The following is a 7,640-nucleotide window of genomic DNA, read 5'->3' as shown; positions in this document are numbered from 1 at the left end:
TGTAAAGATAAGAGCGGGAAAAGGAAGCAACAAAAGGTCTGAGATATCTGGTTACTACTACCTTTGACCCTGGCATGTCTATCTGCCTGCTCCTAATGCAACTTCGTGGGGAAGTTGCATCTTCACAAAAATCAGAGTTAATGGACTGCTGATAGGCCTTGCTTGTCTTTATTTCCTCACTTATCTTTACAGGCCACCCGCTTGCATGCTTCTCAGAGTCTGCAAAATGGCTTTCAGAGATGGGTGGATAATATCCAACAATGACAAAAGCTTTCAACAGTCATCTGATGTCCCAACTGAATAACTCAATCTGGAACACAAAGACCATAGAATGAAGTGCCAATAACTATTATATCCAACCTTTCCCAAATAAGTGCCACAACATGCACAATTATCCCTTGCCAAGTAACACAAGAGTGAAAAGTGATGTACCACCAGCCTTTGGGAGATAAGCAGAAGAGTCACAAAATTCAGCCCGGCAGGCCAACACTGCTTGTTCCTCATAGTACCTGGATTTTGTACCATTCTCATATACCAGTGGCATAGCACAATGATGGGTGCGTGGATAACAAGAGTTTGCTACGTTAATATTGTTTTATGAAACCTCTTTCTCAGGCAGTCACAGGGATTTGAAGAATACAGTGTAACATTCACCTTTTTTTTCAATTAAAATAACAGCAGCCAAACACTTAATGCGAGAAGATTAAATGTATGTGAATTAATTCCTGAGGACTTTTTCTGATTTCAGTATGAACAATGCAGCCAAAGTTGTGGCAGAGCCTTGAAAGATGGCCAATTTGCTCATGTGCCATATTTTAATCACTGCCTAAACCTGTTGGTATAATATTTCCTTGAAAGTGGCAGTATAAACCGTCTTCTGGAAAAGCTTGATAAAAATCTGTAAACAATGCAATGAAATTCCTAAACAGCTGCAAGAGAGAAAGCTACCAAATTCTTTCTACATTAAAGGCAGCTTGATACAATCATATGTTCAAGTAACAGAGAAAAAACACAGCCTAACCTCCAAACCATAGCACAGAAAAATATCCCAAGAAAAAAAAATCCCTGTCCTATGTCCAAGCAGTGAAAAAGTTTTCGTAAGATTTTGCACGCTTTATCTTCAGTGAAATAATATGAATTAATTAAAACCCCTTCTGAAACATGCTGGAATCTAACGTGATTTGAGAGGATGAAGCAGCAAGGAGTTCACCAGGTTTTTGATTCCTCCAGAGGACTGAGCCTGATTTAGTCATCTGTTTTGCAAGACTTTCCAGCCAAAAGTCCCCCTAACGCAGCAGCTCCCTCATAACTGTAATTTATCAAATAGATAAACTGATGGAAATTATCCACCCCCTGTTCCTGCATGAGCGGTGCATGATGAAGAATAAGTGACCATTTGGAAACAATCACCTTCCCTCTGTTCCCTCCAGTTTCTCCCAATAATTCCAGTAGTCCTTAAAATAAGATTTATAGTCAAAAAAGCGTTTCCCAGAAACTCTCTAGCTCAGTAATGCTATTGCATTCTTATATAGTAGAGAGTTACATATATTGATAATCCTCCACCAACAAGACCTCTTGCATCTAATTTTCAAAACCAACTTGTTCCTGTTAGCCACAAAAGCAGCTTTCGTATTAATTCCACCTGGTTTGCTGCCCCGCAGTGAATACTCTGCTATGATCAGGGCAACACGGAGCTTCGATCCCAACTAGCGTATTGACAGCATTGAAGGCATTTTTCGCCTATGTGCTCCAAGGCAATGCAAAAGTTGTTCAATTAGGTACTTCTGTATCTGTTACACTTTCCCTGAAGTTTAATCTTAGGCTGGATTTCCTGAGGATGTAATGCTTATTCTTGCGATAATTATCTTAAATTACTGATTGATACACAATCTCAACTGCAGTTTAATACCACTTTCAAATAAAAGGGCTTCCTTGTGTTTTTAAAATGAAAGAATTTATGCGTATAATCTAAATTTTAAAAGCCAAAGAAAAATTTTTTGGTACAATAATTGTTTGAAGATACATACCATGAGAAAACATTTGCTCCTGCAAAGTGGTGGGATGGGTTTTCTAGCTCTGGCTGCTCTTTTAGTGCTTTAGAGCAGCATGAAGCAGTGAGTACCCAGCCACTGGGGCTATCGGTGATTTCTAGCATCGCCTGGCCAGGGCCAGGTGGGGGGAAAGGGGCGAGCACTGAAGCTCACAGGCCTTGGAAATGGTGAAGGCAACAAATTTCAGAAGCTGCAGGAGGCTTGGTGGTGAATTTTGGGCAGGCAGATGGCTAGGAAATTGCTGAGAGTTGTAGCAAACAAAAACTGCAGTAAGGGCCAAAATCACCAACTCCAGGGCATTCAGAAGAGTGGATAACATTCATTACAACCAGCACTGAGATATGTCTGAGGCTGGAAAACAGATATTTTCTTTACTTCTCCCTCCCTCCCTCCCTCCCTCCCCTCCTTCCTTCCTTCCTTCCTTCCTTCCTTCCTTCCTTCCTTCCTTCCTTCCTGCCCTCACACTCTCACACCCTCATGCCCTCCTTTCTTCTCAACTTCACATTCAATAGCTACATCCCTGTTATGAACCAAGGGCAGGGCATGATTTCCAGCACTGCCCTTGCGTGCATCTGTACAGCTCCATCCCAGGCAGGACTTTTGCCTGTGCTGAGCAGCAGACTCCGGCGCTGGGGCCAGCCCTGCAGGAGGAACTACCTGATCCACATTGCCTTCTCGGCACTGCCTAGGAGGGTAGTTTGGGGGCAGTCACCTTGTTTTGGGGAGGAAGAGGTAATAGGTATAGGGATACAAGATGAGCTAGGATGCTTTGCTGCAGGGATATTGAATAGCCTCTGGCCTCTTTAATTCGGTAATGTTCTTCTGTTTTATCCTACTTAGGAAGTACTAGAGGTCATTTTACATGGGATTACTAGAGGTAATTTTACATGGGATTAAGAAATAAAGTCTGCTGCATGGGAAGTGAAATCTGCGAATGGGAAGCTTCGTCTCAGTGAGAAATGGGAAAACACAACCATTATACATTCCCTAGAGGCAGCTAATGCATGAGATTTCACTGATTTTTAACTAAATGAGATGTTTAAAGGTCTATATTGTTATTCAGATCAAAGATGTTTTTAGTAAATAAGATTATATTCCATTAAAGAGATTTGTTTCTTCTTATTTAATTTTTACCCCAAATAACTATTAAATGCAGCCATATTCTAAAGTTTTCTCTATAAGTCTGGAGAAGTAGGCCATGTCATTTGGGCTTAATGAAATACTTGAAAGCAAATTTTGGTTCATAGATGAGGAAAAGGAGAGAGAAATGACTGAATTATTTCTTGGTGAATAATTTGCTCAGAGAGAAAGAAACTCACACACAGCAGCTGGAAAGTATGACAACGGCTGAAAACTAATTCAGACACATGGAAAATAAAGGATATTGCACAGTGATTGTAATCACTGGGTTAATTATATAATTGTAATCACTAAGTTAAAACCCCTTCTGGCTTTTGGACTAGCCTGGACCAGTTGCTTTGCTTTGTATTTGCATTCTGCACAGATAAGCTGAGCGATACCTGCCTCAGCAAGTATTCAGGCAGGATTTGTACACTCGGTTCAGTCCCTCACTTCCAGCTTGTGGCATGCAAGATATATTCTATGACAAGGATTATGCTCCATTTTGGAGGACAAAACATATCACTCATCAGCACAGAAGTTGTGCAGCTAAGAAGCTGCATTCCATAATTTATTCATAGTCTCAATTACAGAATTCCTGGTAGAGGAAGTCAAACTAATTATATTTTTTTAAATTTAAATTAGTTTCTTCTGTTCAATTAAGGGAAGCCAGAAGCTCTTCAGGGTCCCTACACTGCCAATGGCAAACTGTAATAGCTTTGCAGCGAGACGGTCAGCTGGAGCAGCTGCTGGAAGAACACTCTTTGCAAAACAAAAACTCTGGTAAAGCCGTGTTAGCCAGTTTAGTCTTGGAGAGTGACTGCTTGGCCTGCTGATTACATAAAACACTACTGGTTTTTTATATGATTGTCATTCTGCAACTTTTAAAAACAGAAACAATGACCAATATATTCAAGGACTATGGTCTGCCTTTCAGGGTGATGAGTAACATCTCTCGGCCCAGATGCATAAATTCAGATGATTGCTTATGAGGTGTATGCTGGGGACACACTCTTCCTATCACCTATCACTCCCAAATCATCTTCTGGGGCGTGACTGGTCCTCCTCATCGCTGAATGAGGAGCGGAGAACAACCACTTTTCCTAGAGCAGGCCCCTCAGACACGAGGGGCTTTTTTCTTTTTTTGGGGGGGAAGGCTTAGACTTTCATTTAAGCTACTCTATTTATATTAGATCCTCCAAAGAAAAACATCATCGCTTGCAAGGAGACTGGTGCTACAAGCAGCGTTTCTGACAGCGAATGCTGCGGGCATTTTCTGATGTAATTTCAAGTACCAAATAAAAAAGTGCCGGGCATGTACTTCATCCACAACTGCTTATGCCCTGATAAAAGAGCAGAGGGCCCCAGGACCCATCACGGCAGTTATTACAGGACATTCCTTCACATATCCCACACAGTGAGTTACAGCGAGCTGTATTATAAATCCAGCTGTATTTTTAGGTGCATTAGTGGTCGCTTGACTACAACTGAGTCTGGTCAGAGTTCAGATGTTTGGTGGAGTTTATTTATTCCCCCCTCTCCTCCTAAGAACCGTAAACTCATTTTCCAGATATTTCACTCAAAAACCTCAGGGCTGCAACTTCCATCTACTGATTTGGGGGGGTTTATTTCTTTCTGGAAAATTTCCAGAAAGACTACTATACTACCAAGTAGTTTATTGTATTTCCTAATTATGAAGAGAACAGGTTACCAGATCAAGCAAAAACAACACCTTATCTTTGATCCATTCCTCGTGATACACCAGTAACCTTTGGTCGAAACTTCCCAGTGTCTGGATCGGTGATTTGTGGATGGCCAGGAGATGGGATATAGGCAGCATATAAACAGCAGGGAAAATTATTTCTGCACAGAAAGACCAGAGACTAGGTGGTTAAAAGCTGTTGTATGCATTAATGCAGCTAACAAGGCTTTATTGTGTTCATCATATTTTCAGTTAAAAACTGTTTAACTACAGTCCCGTTGTGGAAAGTGCGGTTTCTCACATGGGTGAATTTATTCAGTTCTGGGAGCAATGAAATGTTTGCAAAATCGCTCCAGTCTTCAGGCTCCTGTTGTAAGGGAAATTTGCTGGGAAAGTTGCTGTATACAGAATAAAATGTACCCCAAACAACATAGTCAGCACCTATTTCCAACATCACAATGCAGAGATTCAGTGGCATATTATGAAAATTACCACACAAATAAAGAAAAGCCTCTCCTGATTTTTGAAATCTCTCTTTAGCACTTCAAAGTCCTAAATCATTTGACGCGTTCCATCATATTTGTGTCAGAAGAGGGAAAAACAATGACGGCAAAGTAACCCAAACAACTCCTGTGATCCGGAGGATGATGCATTTTCTAACAGAAGAGAAGGTGGAAGAGATTTTCTTTGCAAACCAGTCATGCTTCAGATACCACGGCTGCAATCCTACTTTCTCCCAAGAGAAAATGCCGCAGGGAAGCAAAGGTGTCCCACGTAGTCTGTCTTTGCCCCCCCTCTGTGAGAAAGGGAGTGAGTAGCTACTTAAATTTACATTTTGTGCATGCCAGGCAATGAATTAAAGCTAATTGTATCAAATCCAATCCCAGCAGTATTTTAGCATATTCCTGGTCATCTGAACTCCACGCTCACAAGGTCAGATATAATGCTTTACTTCTGGACTGCATGATGGGATGCAAAAATGTATTATATACAAAACAGATGAACCACTTGAGCTTTAAACTAAAATTTCAGTCTTTTAAATATCTCTTTATAGCAAAACATGCAGAGTTTGAAGTGCATTTGTATCTTCAATCAGTCATTTACATAAAAACCTGCTATCAGTCATGTCAAAGATCTGATCTCCTCCCAGATGCAACACATACAACTAAGACTCTTCTAAGAACTTGTTTTTCCCCTTTTAGATAATTCCATAGAGACCATAAACATCTTCTGACACACTTAAATACACCAGTAATCAACAAATGATACCTGTAATATCAGTGTCAAGCAAAGAAGTCTCTTAAAAGAGTATTTACATGGGGCCAAAACATCCACTTATGAAATACTCTTATCAAATATTTGGCTCATTATTGTGAGAATTCAGAAAGATCCTGGCTCTAGAAGGGATTACACCAGTTATGGGGAGTGTAGTTAGATACATAATTTCAGCTTCTAATTTCATATCCAAATGCCAAAAAAACTGAGCAGCAATTTTCAATGGTTTGACTTCAGGCACCTAGATCAGACCATAATCCTTATCATTTAAGTTTGTTCACAGCATTTGTGAGTGAGTCCACAGCAATCCTCAAATAACCCCTACTGTAAGGGGAAGTGCCTTGACGAAAACTGAAGTGCAGGAGAGGTGAGACCACGACCATGCAATTAAGCTCTTCTGTTTCTGGTCTGCGTGGAAAAGAATTCCTCTCCAGCTAGAGACAAAGCTCTAGTATAAAATGTGATTGGGCTTGAATACAAGAGCTATTGAGAAGCTCATTAATGTTTCAAAATGTCCTTACTAAAGGTGACATACTCTAAGCTTTAACCTAAATGAGTGCGTAAGCCAAATGTTACATATATAAGTAGTATTTCTGAAATCAGTGGAGTTGCTCCTACACTTGGATCAGTGTCCAGTGAAATGCCTGAGTAGATGGCAAGGATAAACTAAATTTTACACTAGCTGCATTTAGGCTATGTCCTAGTGCTGGTGTAAGAATAAGACATTTATTTACATTAAACTATGGTTTTTTGCTCGTACACCAACTGGGTGGCATAGCAAGGTCATTTTTTGAATCATACTGAGAGCTTGCCTGGCAATAAAAGAAATTATAGAAGTTAATACATTCTCTAACATTCTTGGAGAGGGAAGGAAGATGGTTTGTATTATTATATAGCCAACCTGATAATATCTGGAGAAACAATCACTGTAAACCAAGATGGATGTTTGTATTTAAAACACAAACCTTATAATCAAAATTTTCTTCTGCCTGAATTTGTTTTCTAGGTCATTTTCTGATGAAGTTTAAATTCGAATCTCATTCCAGGTATTAATATTAAATGACTGTTTACATCTCTTATACCAAACCCACAGTGAGAGAAGAGAACGCTTTCGTATTATTGTACAAAGTGCTCTGTCACACTTGGAAGGAATTGTATAACTTTTTAATTTAAGCAGTTTCAAATTTACAGCCTAGTTCTAGTATAGAGAGGAGTCAAAGGTTATCTATTCTCCATGGAAGCTAATTTAGGACTATATGTATAGTGTAGGACAGGTCTGTTGATATTTGTATCTACTTGCATTTACTCATAGTCATTAAACACTCCTTTTTGTCTTTATTTTCTATAGGGGACTGAGGTCTGCACTTGACCAGAGAGAAAACTCAGTCTGAACTTAAATATTCTGCTCTCCCATGAATAATGGGGTTTCACTTTCTCTCCGCGCCCCCCCCCCCCCCCCCCCCCACCCACACTTTTGTTTTTTTTGTTTTTTT

The sequence above is a fragment of the Pygoscelis adeliae genome, unplaced genomic scaffold (genome assembly GCF_000699105.1).
Source record: "Pygoscelis adeliae isolate BGI_AS28 unplaced genomic scaffold, ASM69910v1 Scaffold226, whole genome shotgun sequence".
Classification (NCBI taxonomy): Eukaryota; Metazoa; Chordata; class Aves; order Sphenisciformes; family Spheniscidae; genus Pygoscelis; species Pygoscelis adeliae.
Note: the sequence above shows the minus strand (reverse complement) of the source record.